Here is a 14,775-nt window from a genome sequence, read left to right as displayed (position 1 = left end):
GGGAGGCACCCCCCAGCAGGGGCAGACTGACACCTCACACGGCCGGCCAGGTACTCCAACAGACCTGCAGCTGAGGGTTCTGTCTGTTAGAAGGAAAACTAACAGAAAGGACATCCACACCAAAAACCCATCTGTACATCACCATCATCAAAGACCAAAAGTAGATAAAACCACAAAGATGGGAAAAAAACAGAGCAGAAAAACTGGAAACTCTAAAAACCAGAGTACCTCTCCTCCTCCAAAGGAACGCAGTTCCTCACCAGCAACGGAACAAAGCTGGACGGAGAATGACTTTGACGAGCTGAGAGAAGAAGGCCTCAGACGATCAAATTACTCCGAGCTACGGGAGGATATTCAAACCAAAGGCAAAGAAGTTGAAAACTTTGAAAAAAATTTAGAAGAATGTATAACTAGAATAACCAATACAGAGAAGTGCTTAAAGGAGCTGATGGAGCTGAAAACCAAGGCTCGAGAACTACGTGAAGAATGCAGAAGCCTCAGGAGCCGATGCGATCAAATGGAAGAAAGGGTATCAGCCCTGGAAGATGAAATGAATGAAATGAAGCGAGAAGGGAAGTTTAGAGAAAAAAGAATAAAAAGAAACGAGCAAAGCCTCCAAGAAATGTGGGACTATGTGAAAAGACCAAATCTACGTCTGATTGGTGTACCTGAAAGTGACGGGGAGAATGGAAACAAGTTGGAAAACACTCTGCAGGATATTATCCAGGAGAACTTCCCCAATCTAGCAAGGCAGGCCAACATTCAGATTCAGGAAATACAGAGAACGCCACAAAGATACTCCTCGAGAAGAGCAACTCCAAGACACATAATTGTCAGATTCACCAAAGTTGAAATGAAGGAAAAAATGTTAAGGGCAGCCAGAGAGAAAGGTCTGGTTACCATCAAAGGGAAGCCCATCAGACTAACAGCGGATCTCTCGGCAGAAACCCTACAAGCCAGAAGAGAGTGGGGGCCAATATTCAACATTCTTAAAGAAAAGAATTTTCAACCCAGAATTTCATATCCTGCCAAACTAAGCTTCACAAGTGAAGGAGAAATAAAATACTTTACAGACAAGCAAATGCTGAGAGATTTTGTCACCACCAGGCCTGCCCTAAAAGAGCTCCTGAAGGAAGCGCTAAACATGGAAAGGCACAACCGGTACCAGCCACCGCAAAATCATACCGAAATGTAAAGAACATCGAGACTAGGAAGAGACTGCATCAACTAATGAGAAAAATATCCAGCTAACATCATAATGACAGGATCAGATTCACACATAACAATATTAACTTTAAATGTAAATGGACTAAATGCTCCAATTAAAAGACACAGACTGGCAAATTGGATAAAGACTCAAGACCCATCAGTGTGCTGTATTCAGGAAACCCATCTCACGTGCAGAGACACACATAGGCTCAAAATAAAAGGATGGAGGAAGATCTACCAAGCAAATGGAAAACAAAAAAAGGCGGGGGTTGCAATCCTAGTCTCTGATAAAACAGACTTTAAACCAACAAAGATCAAAAGAGACAAAGAAGGCCATTACATAATGGTAAAGGGATTAATTCAACAAGAAGAGCTAACTATCCTAAATATATATGCACCCAATACAGGAGCACCCAGATTCATAAAGCAAGTCCTGAGTGACCTACAAAGAGACTTAGACTCCCACACATTAATAATGGGAGACTTTAACACCCCACTGTCAACATTAGACAGATCAACGAGACAGAAAGTCAACAAGGATACCCAGGAATTGAACTCAGCTCTGCACCAAGCGGACCTAATAGACATCTACAGAACTCTCCACCCCAAATCAACAGAATATACATTTTTTTCAGCACCACACCACACCTATTCCAAAATTGACCGTATACTTGGAAGTAAAGCTCTCCTCAATAAATGTAAAAGAACAGAAATTGTAACAAACTGTCTCTCAGATCACAGTGCAATCAAGCTAGAACTCAGGATTAAGAATCTCACTCAAAACTGCTCAACTACGTGGAAACTGAACAACCTGCTCCTGAATGACTACTGGGTACATAACGAAATGAAGGCAGAAATAAAGATGTTCTTTGAAACCAACGAGAACCAAGACACAACATACCAGAATCTCTGGGATGCATTCAAAGCAGTGTGTAGAGGGAAATTTATAGCACTAAATGCCCACAAGAGAAAGCAGGAAAGATCCAAAATTGACACCCTAACATCACAATTAAAAGAACTAGAAAAGCAAGAGCAAACACATTCAAAAGCTAGCAGAAGGCAAGAAATAACTAAAATCAGAGCAGAACTGAAGGAAATAGAGACACAAAAAACCCTTCGAAAAATAAATGAATCCAGGAGCTGGTTTTTTGAAAGGATCAACAAAATTGATAGACCGCTAGCAAGATTAATAAAGAAAAAAAGAGAGAAGAATCAAATAGATGCAATAAAAAATGATAAAGGGGATATCACCACCGATCCCACAGAAATACAAACTACCATCAGAGAATATTACAAACACCTCTATGCAAATAAACTAGAAAATCTAGAAGACATGGATAAATTCCTCAACACATACACCCTCCCAAGACTAAACCAGGAAGAAGTTGAATCTCTGAATAGACCAATAACAGGAGCTGAAATTGTGGCAATGATCAATAGCTTACCAACCAAAAAAAGTCCAGGACCAGATGGGTTCACAGCCGAATTCTACCAGAGGTACAAGGAGGAGCTGGTACCATTCCTTCTGAAACTATTCCAATCAATAGAAAAAGAGGGAATCCTCCCTAACTCATTTTATGAGGCCAGCATCATCCTGATACCAAAGCCTGGCAGAGACACAACAAAAAAAGAGAATTTTAGACCAATATCCTTGATGAACATTGATGCAAAAATCCTCAATAAGATACTGGCAAACAGAATCCAGCAGCATATCAAAAAGCTTATCCACCATGATCAAGTGGGCTTCATCCCCGGGATGCAAGGCTGGTTCAATATACGCAAATCAATAAATGTAATCCAGCATATAAACAGAACCAAAGACAAAAACCACATGATTATCTCAATAGATGCAGAAAAGGCCTTTGACAAAATTCAACAACCCTTCATGCTAAAAACTCTCAATAAATTAGGAATTGATAGGACGTATCTCAAAATAATAAGAGCTATTTATGACAAACCCACAGCCAATATCGTACTGAATGGGCAAAAACTGGAAGCATTCCCTTTGAAAACTGGCACAAGACAGGGATGCCCTCTCTCGCCACTTCTATTCAACATAGTGTTGGAAGTTCTGGCCAGGGCAATTAGGCAGGAGAAGGAAATCAAGGGTATTCAATTAGGAAAAGAGGAAGTCAAATTGTCCCTGTTTGCAGATGACATGATAGTATATCTAGAAAACCCCATTGTCTCAGCCCAAAATCTCCTTAAGCTGATAAGCAACTTCAGCAAAGTCTCAGGATACAAAATCAATGTGCAAAAATCACAAGCATTCTTATACATCAATAACAGACAAACAGAGAGCCAAATCATGAGTGAACTCCCATTCACAATTGCTTCAAAGAGAATAAAATACCTAGGAATCCAACTTACAAGGGATGTGAAGGAGCTCTTCAAGGAGAACTACAAACCACTGCTCAAGGAAATAAAAGAGGATACAAACAAATGGAAGAACATTCCATTCTCATGGGTAGGAAGAATCAATATCATGAAAATGGCCATCCTTCCCAAGGTAATTTACAGATTCTATGCCATCCCCATCAAGTTACCAATGACTTTCTTCACAGAATTGGAAAAAACTACTTTAAAGTTCATATGGAACCAAAAAAGAGCCCGCATCGCCAAGTCAATCCTAAGCCAAAAGAACAAAGCTGGAGGCATCACGCTACCTGACTTCAAACTATAGTACAAGGCTACAGTAACCAAAACAGCATGGTACTGGTACCAAAACAGAGATATAGATCAATGGAACAGAACAGAGCCGTCAGAAATAATGCCACATATCTACAACTATCTGATCTTTGACAAACCTGACAAGAACAAGGAATGGGGACAGGATTCCCTATTTAATAAATGGTGCTGGGAAAACTGGCTAGCCATATGTAGAAAGCTGAAACTGGATCCCTTCCTTACACCTTATACAAAAATCAATTCAAGATGGATTAAAGACTTAAATGTTAGACCTAAAACCATAAAAACCCTAGAAGAAAACCTAGGCATTACCATTCAAGACATAGGCACGGGCAAGGACTTCATGTCTAAAACACCAAAAGCAATGGCAACAAAAACCAAAATTGACAAATGGGATCTAATTAAACTAAAGAGCTTCTGCACAGCAAAGGAAACTACCATCAGAGTGAACAGGCAACCTACAAAATGGGAGAAAATTTTCGCAACCTACTCATCTGACAAAGGGCTAATATCCAGAATCTACAATGAACTCCAACAAATTTACAAGAAAAAAACAAACAACCCCATCAAAAAGTGGGCGAAGGACATGAACAGACACTTCTCAAAAGAAGACATTTATGCAGCCAAAAAACACATGAAAAAATGCTCACCATCACTGGCCATCAGAGAAATGCAAATCAAAACCACAATGAGATACCATCTCACACCAGTTAGAATGGCAATCATTAAAAAGTCAGGAAACAACAGGTGCTGGAGAGGATGTGGAGAAATAGAAACACTTTTACACTGTTGGTGGGACTGTAAACTAGTTCAACCCTTGTGGAAGTCAGTGTGGCGATTCCTCAGGGATCTAGAGCTAGAAATTCCATTTGACCCAGCCATCCCATTACTGGGTATATACCCAAAGGACTATAAATCATGCTGCTATAAAGACACATGCACACGTATGTTTATTGCGGCATTATTCACAATAGCAAAGACTTGGAACCAACCCAAATGTCCAACAATGATAGACTGGATTAAGAAAATGTGGCACATATACACCATGGAATACTATGCAGCCATAAAAAATGATGAGTTCATGTCCTTTGTAGGGACATGGATGAAATTGGAAATCATCATTCTCAGTAAACTATCGCAAGAACAAAAAACCAAACACCGCATATTCTCACTTATAGGTGGGAATTGAACAATGAGAACACATGGACACAGGAAGGGGAACATCACACTTCGGGGACTGTTGTGGGGTGGGGGGAGGGGGGAGGGATAGCATTGGGAGATATACCTAATGCTAGATGATGAGTTGGTGGGTGCAGCGCACCAGCATGGCACATGTATACATATGTAACTTACCTGCACGTTGCACACATGTACCATAGAGCCTAAAGTATAATAATAATAATAATAATAATAATAATAATAATAAAAGAAAAAAATAATAAAATAAAAAAAGAAATATCACTCTATATCCCATAACTATGGACAATTATTGCATGCCAACTAAAAATAAAAGGAAAAAAAGAAAGAAAAAGCAAAGACACAAAAATACACCATGCTAATACTAGTCAAAAGCAAGCTAGAGTAGCTCTGTTAATTTCAAAAAAAGCCAACTTCAGAGCAAGTAACCTGATTAGGGATGAAGAAAGGTATTATATCATGATAAGGAGAGCAATTCTCTAGAAGTTAAGAAGATCTAACTATCCTAAATGTTTGTATACCTAATCACCAGTGAAAATATGTAAGGGAAAAACTGAGAGAACTGCAAGAAGTAGACAAATCCACTCTTACAGTTGGAGACTTCAATATCCCTCTCTCAGTAACTGATAGACCAAGCAGGCAGAGACCTGGTAAGGATATACTTGACCTAAAATAACCTGCTGAGTTACATGTGAAACATACTTTTCTGTTGTCTTTTATTTCCCTAGCCTCTTAATTTTGTTTCTCAAAACCTCTTTGAAATGTCTGAAGAGAAAAAGAATAGAGTAAGTCTAGAAATGTGACTGAAATTTAATTGAGTGAAACAATAACAACCCAGTTCTATTAAAGAAAATAATGACCTCCTCCTTTAGATTATAAGAAAGAAGATAATGGTACTTATATGACTTTTCAGTTGTATAATGACTGTTTCATTTCAAAGTACTTTGTTTCCTAATTTTAAAAATTTCACTTGTTTCATGATATTGATTCTTCCTACCCATGAGCATGGAATGTTCTTCCATTTGTTTGTATCCTCTTTTATTTCCTTGAGCAGTGGTTTGTAGTTCTCCTTGAAGAGGTCTTTCACATCCCTTGTAAGTTGGATTCCTAGGTATTTTATTCTCTTTGAAGCAATTGTGAATGGGAGTTCACTCATGATTTGGCTCTCTGTTTGTCTGTTATTGATGTATAAGAATGCTTGTGACTTTTGCACATTGATTTTGTATCCTGAGACTTTGCTGAAGTTGCTTATCAGCTTAAGGAGATTTTGGGCTGAGACAATGGGGTTTTCTAGATATACTATCATGTCATCTGCAAACAGGGACAATTTGACTTCCTCTTTTCCTAATTGAATACCCTTGATTTCCTTCTCCTGCCTAATTGCCCTGGCCAGAACTTCCAACACTATGTTGAATAGAAGTGGTGAGAGAGGGCATCCCTGTCTTGTGCCAGTTTTCAAAGGGAATGCTTCCAGTTTTTGCCCATTCAGTATGATATTGGCTGTGGGTTTGTCATAAATAGCTCTTATTATTTTGAGATACGTCCCATCAATTCCTAATTTATTGAGAGTTTTTAGCATGAAGGGTTGTTGAATTTTGTCAATGGCCATCCTACCCAAGGTAATTTACAGATTCAATGCCATCCCCATCAAGCTACCAATGACTTTCTTCACAGAATTGGAAAAAACTACTTTAAAGTTCATATGGAACCAAAAAAGAGCCCGCATCGCCAAGTCAATCCTAAGCCAAAAGAACAAAGGTGGAGGCATCACACTACCTGACTTCAAACTATACTACAAGGCTACAGTAACCAAAACAGCATGGTACTGGTACCAAAACAGAGATATAGATCAATGGAACAGAACAGAGCCATCAGAAATAATGCCACATATCTACAAGTATCTGATCTTTGACAAACCTGACAAAAACAAGAAATGGGGAAAGGATTCCCTATTTAATAAATGGTGCTGGGAAAATTGGCTAGCCCTATGTAGAAAGCTGAAACTGGATCCCTTCCTTACACCGTATACAAAAATCAATTCAAGATGGATTAAAGACTTAAATGTTAGACCTAAAACCATAAAAACCCTAGAAGAAAACCTAGGCATTACCATTCAGGACATAGGCATGGGCAAGGACTTCATGTCTAAAACACCAAAAGCAATGGCAACAAAAGCCAAAATTGACAAATGGGATCTAATTAAACTAAAGAGCTTCTGCACAGCAAAAGAAACTACCATCAGACTGAACAGGCAACCTACAAAATGGGAGAAAATTTTCGCAACCTACTCATCTGACAAAGGGCTAATATCCAGAATCTACAATGAACTCCAACAAATTTACAAGAAAAAAACAAACAACCCCATCAAAAAGTGGGCGAAGGACATGAACAGACACTTCTCAAAAGAAGACATTTATGCAGCCAAAAAACACATGAAAAAATGCTCACCATCACTGGCCATCAGAGAAATGCAAATCAAAACCACAATGAGATACCATCTCACACCAGTTAGAATGGCAATCATTAAAAAGTCAGGAAACAACAGGTGCTGGAGAGGATGTGGAGAAATAGGAACACTTTTACACTGTTGGTGGGACTGTAAACTAGTTCAACCCTTGTGGAAGTCAGTGTGGCGATTCCTCAGGGATCTAGAACTAGAAATTCCATTTGACCCAGCCATCCCATTACTGGGTATATACCCAAAGGACTATAAATCATGCTGCTATAAAGACACATGCACACGTATGTTTATTGCCACATTATTCACAATAGCAAAGACTTGGAACCAACCCAAATGTCCAACAATGATAGACTGGATTAAGAAAATGTGGCACATATACACCATGGAATACTATGCAGCCATAAAAAATGATGAGTTCACGTCCTTTGTAGGGACATGGATGAAATTGGAAATCATCATTCTCAGTAAACTATCGCAAGAACAAAAAACCAAACACCGCATATTCTCACTCATGGGTGGGAATTGAACAATGAGAACACATGGACACAGGAAGGGGAACATCACACTTCGGGGACTGTTGTGGGGTGGGGGGAGGGGGGAGGGATAGCATTGGGAGATATACCTAATGCTAGATGACGAGTTGGTGGGTGCAGCGCACCAGCATGGCACATGTATACATATGTAACTTACCTGCACATTGCGCACATGTACCATAAAACCTAAAGTATAATAATAATAATAATAAAAGAAAAAAAAAAAAAAAGAAAATAAAGTTAAAATTATAAAAAAAAAAAAAAAAAAATTCACTTGTTTAATTAATTAATTTATTTTGTAGAGACAGGGTCTTGCTATGTGCCCAGGCTGGTCTTGAACTCCTGGCCTCAAGCAATCCTCCTACCTCAGTCTCTCAAAGTGCTGGGATTACAGATGTGAGCCACTGCACCTGGACCAAAGTACTTTTATATGCCTTTAGTTTATATACCTTTATTTTATTTAGTAGGGACAAGGTCTTGCTATGTTGCTCAGGCTAGTCTTGAACTTCTGGCCTCAGGCAAGCCTCCTACCTCAGTCTCTCAAAGTGCTGAGATTACAGGTCTGAGCCACTGCACCTGGCCCAAAGTATTTTTTTTTTTTTTTTTGAGACAGAGTCTTGCTCTATTGCCCAGGCTGGAGTGCAGTGGCCCGATCTAGGTTCAATGCAAGCTCCGCCTCCCGGTTTCACGCCATTCTCCTGCCTCAGCCTCCCGAGTAGCTGGAACTACAGGCGCCCGCCACCACGCCCGGCTAATTTTTTGTATTTTTAGTAGAGACGGGGTTTCACTGTGTTAGCCAGGATGGTCTCGATCTCCTGACCTTGTGATCCGCCCGCCTTGGCCTCCCAAAGTGCTGGGATTACAGACTTGAGCCACTGCGCCCGGCCGCCAAAGTACTTTTATATGCCTTTAATTTGATCCTTACAACCATTATGCATAAAATGGGCAGAAAAATACATGCCATGTAGCCAGAGCAGGTGTTTTCACTCCCATTCTACCGACTCCATAATCCAAGATTCAAAGAGACGATGTGACTTGACGGTGATTACCCAGGTAGGAAGCAGCAGATCTGGACAGAGAACCCAATTCTTTTGATTCTTACCCCACTATTTCATCCACTCCACCAGGTTTCCTCTGAAAATAACTGGGTTGGAGAGAGATTTCTTGGCATATTGCTATTTTGGACTTCGTAGACATAGCATTAGGGGAGACACCCCCCACCAACACACTTTAACATCTGTATAATATTCTCTTCCAAAGATGTTTTTGCAAACAGCAGCTAGTGTTTATGAAGTCATCCCAGATTTGAAACGATACTGTCAAGTATTCAATGCCTTTCTCCCCATTGTTCTCTCTTCAACTCAGCACCACTCCCTCCACCTCCACCTCCTCTGGACCACTATATTTGAAGCTTCCATTGCTTCAAGAACAGAGTCAGAGGAAAAAAGACTTCAAACATTTGGCTTTTAAGATGCATCCCTGGTATAAATCAGAGAGATTTTGGAGAATACATATTGTATCAGCATTTGTTATTTTATTATTCAAGATGAGATTTTCTTTCTTCCTTTCCTTTTTTTTATTTTTTATTTGGAGACAGGATCTTGCTCTGTCACCCAGGCTGGAGTGCAGCAGCACAATCATAGCTCACTGCAGCCTCATACTCCCGGGCTCAAGAGATCCTTCTGCCTCAGCCTCCCAAGTAGCTGAGACTACATGTGTATGCCACTGTGTCTGGCTATTTAAAAAATTTTTTGGTGGTAATAGAGTCTCACTATGTTGCACAGGCTGGTCTCCAACTCCTGGCCTCACAAAGCGCTGAGATTATAGGCATGAGCCCCTGCACTCCACCCAAGATGAGATTTTTAGAGGAAACTCTCACTGAGGTGGGGCCATGATGTTACCAAATTTGGTAACCAGGGTGCATCTGGTGTTTTATACTGCCTTTCCAGATCCTCTTCATGCCTCATTGCAAAAAGGATGTGGGCAACAGAGCTCCCCAATATGCTTGAGCACCTGAGCACAGAGGGGCAGCTGCTTTGCAGGAGTTGTCCACGGTGTTGTGCAGAAATAACTGCAGAAAGAGCCTGACCTGGATGAAGAGAAACCAAGTTCCCTGTGGCCCTGAGCCATCAAGATGAAAGTAGCAGAATCCTCAGAGCTCCAAGGGCAGGTGGTATGTAGTGGAGAAAGGGGTGCTGGTAGACCAGAAGGCTCATCACCATGCAACGGGGATGCTGCCATGCAGAGCACAGCAGCCTTGGAAGAAACAGATTGTTGGGCAACTCAATGGCCATCGCCATCCTCATTTCCTCTGCCACCTTCCACTACAGGGGCCAAAAGCATTTTTCATTTTTTTAAAATTTATTTTTATTTTTATTTTTTAGAGCCAAGGTCTCACTCTGTGATATGGTTTGGCTGTGTCCCCACCCAAATCTCATCTTGAATTGTAGCTCCCATAATTCCCAGATGTTGTGGGAGGGAGCCGGTGGGAGTGAATTGAGTGGTTCCCCCATATTGTTCTTGTGAGTCCACTAAGCTTCTCTTTTGCTGGGTATGTCTTTATCGGCAGCATGAAAATGGACTAATACACTCTGTCACCCAGGCCGGGGTGCAGTGATGCAATCATAGCTCACTGTAACGTCAAAATCCTGGGCTCAAGCCATCTTCCCATATCAGTCTCCTGAGTAGCTGGGACTACAGGCATGCACCACCATGGCTGGCTAATTTATTTTTATTTTAAAGATGGAATCTCACTGTATTGCCCAGTTTGGTCTCAAACTCCTGGCCTCAAGTGATCGTCCCATCTTGGCCTCCCAAAGCTCTGAAATTACAGGCATGAGCCACTGTGCCAGGCCAGCTGAAAAGCGTTAATGGTTTTTCCTCAGCTTTCACTTCAGCTAGGTGGGGCCATGATGTTACCAAGTGGCAGTTCAGTAACCTCTTGAATTCATGTTCTGTGAAAAAAATAAGCTCCATTTGAGTGTTTCTCAAATTTGAATTTGCCTCAGATCCACCTGGAAGGCTTGTTAGAACACAGATTGCTGGTTCTGATTCTGTCATCTAGGGTGGAGCCTGAGAATTTTCACTTTTTTTTTTTTTTTTTTTTTTTTTGAGACAGGGTCTTGCTCTGTCACTCAGGCTGGAGTGCAGTGGTGTGACCTCAACTCACTGCAGCCTCAACCTCCTGGGCTCAAGAAATCCTCCCCACCTCAGGCCCTCTGAGTAGCTGGGAATACAGGCAGGTGCCACCAAGCCCGGCTAATATTTTTGTATTTTTAGTGGAGACAGGTTTCACCACGTTGCCAGGCTGGTCTTGAACTGGATTCAAGTGATCCTCCTGCCTTGGCCTCCCAAAGTGCTGGGATTACAGGCGTGAGCCACCATGCCTGGTCGAGAATGTTCACTTCTGACAAATACCCAGGTGATGCTGATGCTGCCGGTCTGGGGACCAGACATTGAGAACCATGGGTTTAACTCACTGTAAGTCAGCACAACAACTATTTGCAGTGGAACACAGTCCTAACTGGTACCATGCCATATCTGAGAGCAGAGACAATGACAGGGCCTCCTCAACAGATGTCAGCATGCAGGGATGACCATACCTGAGAGAATGTTCCATCTTGAGAGGTGGAGAGTGGAAGGCCAGAACTTAAATAGTACAATGAGGAACCAGGGGCTGGTCAAAAAAATTAGCCCAGTGTGGTGGCAGGCACCTGTAATCCCAGCTTCTCGGGAGGCTGAGGCTAGAGAATCACTTGAACCTAGGAGGTGGAGGTTGCAGCGAGCCGAGATTGCTCCTGGGCAATCTTGCCTGGCCACAGAGCGAGACTCCAGACTGGGCCACAGGGCAAGACTCCATCTCAAAAAAACAAAACAAAACAAAACACACACATAGAAGGAAGGGAAGAGAGGATTCCAGGCAGAGGCATGGCCTGGGCAAGGATCTCAAGGCAGAAGAGTCTGGCGAGAGGTTTCTATAGGGGCAGGTGAAGCAAGGAGCGAGGATAGAGAGGGATAGATGCTAGAATTTTTTTAGAAGGGAGAGGATACAATTCCAGAGCAGCAAGAGAGAGAGCCAAAAGGAAGGAGAAAAAGCAAATACAAAGCTTTAGGCTGGGTGCAGTGGCTCAGACCTGTAAACCCAGCACCTTAGGAGACTGAGGCGGGAGGATTGCTTGAGGCCAGGAGTTCAAGACCAGCCTGGGCAAAATAGAGAGACTCTGTCTCTACAAAATTTAAAAATTATCCAGGCATGGTGGCACATACCTGTAGTTCCAGCTACTCAGGAGGATGAGGTGGGAAGATTGTTTGAGCCCAGGAAGTCAAGACTGCTGTGAACTGTGATCACACCACTGCATTCCAGCCTGGGCTACAGAGTGGGACCCTGTCTCCAAAAAACAAAAAACAAAAACAGAAGCAAAAAAACAAACAAAAAAAAACTCCCAAAATGGTGCATTGGGGAGCTGGCCACAGCTTCAAGGGCTGCATGATTGGGCCATATGGACCATAATTTATGGCGCACAGAGTGGTCCACCAAGAGGTGAGGTGGTAAATTCATTTGCTGGATTTTTTGCACCTCCTGTCTCTCTTTGGTCAGAGTAGACCTCACAGGATGATAACTCTTGATTTGGTTTGGCTGTGTCCCCGCCCAAATCTCATCTCAAATTGTAGCTCCCAGAATTCCCACATGTTGTGGGAGAGACACGTGGGATATATAATTAAATCATAGGGGCGGTTTCCCCCATACTGTTCTCATGGTAGTGAATAAGTCTCATGAGATCTGATGGTTTTATAAGGGGTTTCCCCTTTTGCTTGGCTCTGATTTTTCTCTCTTGCCTGCTGCCATGTAAGACGTGCCTTTTGCCTTCTGCCATGATTGTGATGCCTCTCCAGCCACATGGAACTGTGAGTCCATTAAACATCTTTTCCCTTATAAATTACTCAGTCTCAGGTACATCTTTATCAGCAGCATGAAAATGGAGTAATACAACTCTCTAGCACTCCTGGGCTATGTCACCAAAGACCCCTCCAGGGGACCCCTGTAAGTCATAGCTGGAGTGAGGTATGGTAACTGTTCTGGCAGGTGCAATGGAGGCCACGCCTGAGAGGGTCCTCACAGCAGAGAAGATGAGCACAACCAGAGCTGTCCATTTAGCAAGCAGCTTGTCAGCCAGTGAGGCAAATATGGGGAAGCACATTACAAAGTCCAATATGGGCCAGGCATGGTGGCTCACTCCTGTAATCCCAGCACTTTGGGAGGCGAGGCAGAAATATCCCTTGAGTTCAGGTGTTTGAGACTAGCCTGGGCAACATGGCAAGACCCCATTTCTACAAAATATTTTAAAATTAGCCCAGCTTGGTGGCACACACCTGTAGTCCCAGCTACTTGGAGCTGAGATGGGAGGATCACTTGAACCCAGCAGTTGTAAGCTGCAGTGAGCTATGATATTAATAGCTTCACTGCACTCCATCCTGGTCAACAGAGTGAGACTCCATCTGTCTTTTTTTTGGGGGGGGGCGGGGGAGACAGAGTTTCACTCTAGTTGCCCAGGCTGGAGTGCAATGGCATGATCTTGGCTCACTGCAAACTCCGCCTCCTGGGTTCAAGCAATTCTCCTGTCTCAGCCTCCCAAGTAGCTGGGATTACAGGCATGCACCACCATGCCCAGCTAATTTTTATATTATTAGTAGAGACGGGGTTTCATCATGTTGGCTAGGCTGGTCTCAAACTCCTGACCTCAGGTGATCCGCCCGCCTCGGCCTCCCAAAGTGCTGGGATTACAGGAGTGAGCCACCATGCCTGGCATGAGACCCCCATCTCTAAAAAAAAAAAAAAAAAAAAAGGCTTAGGGCTGGGCACAGTGGCTCATGCCTGTAATCCCAGCACCTTGGGAGGCCGAGGCAGGCAGATGACTTGAAGTCAGGAGTTCGAGACCAGCCTGACCAACATGGTGAAACCATGTCTCTACTAAAAGTACAAAAATTAGCCAGGCATTGTGGTACACACCTGTAGTCCCAGCTACTCAGGAAGCTGAAGTAGGAGAATCGCTTGAACTCGGGAGGCAGAGGTTGCAGTGAGCTGAGATCACATCACTGTACTCCAGCTTGGGTGACAGAGTGACACTCTTTCTCAAAAAATAAATAAATAAATAAGTCCAGTACAGTGTTAGAAGGGTTTTAAGCAGATATTTGGGTAGGGGTTGAGCAGGTAGGGATGGGGCAGGGTGTGACGCATGTGGAAATTGTGATTCTGTGTGTGTGTGTGTGATATCATCACATATGTTTTTCAAAAAACAATTCTCTCATACTTTGAAATATGACCATTGGAAGAGACTTTCTACCTGTCCATTTTTTGGACAGCTTTCTTGGTTAGAAAATAATTCCTTAAAATAGGCTATACATCTTTGGATGTTTGAAGATAGCTGGCACGGACCCAAACACTTTCTGAAGACTAAGCGGATCTGGTACTCCACCTGTTTCTCATTAGACTGGATCTGATGTCTTCTCACCACCTGGTATTTTTCCTCAACACCTATTACTGTCTGACTCCTAAAGTGTGAAGCTCAGAATGAACCCAGATCTATAGTATGGACTGACTGCACTGCATGTATCACTTCTCTCATTCTGGAAACTACACATTCAGTGCAAGCTAAGATTGTGTTAATTGTTTTGGCAGTCGGATCACAC

The sequence above is a fragment of the Pongo abelii genome, chromosome 6 (assembly GCF_028885655.2).
Source record: "Pongo abelii isolate AG06213 chromosome 6, NHGRI_mPonAbe1-v2.0_pri, whole genome shotgun sequence".
In the NCBI taxonomy this organism is placed as follows: Eukaryota; Metazoa; Chordata; class Mammalia; order Primates; family Hominidae; genus Pongo; species Pongo abelii.
The sequence above is the reverse complement of the archived record's forward strand: the minus strand, read 5'-3'. Positions refer to the sequence as shown.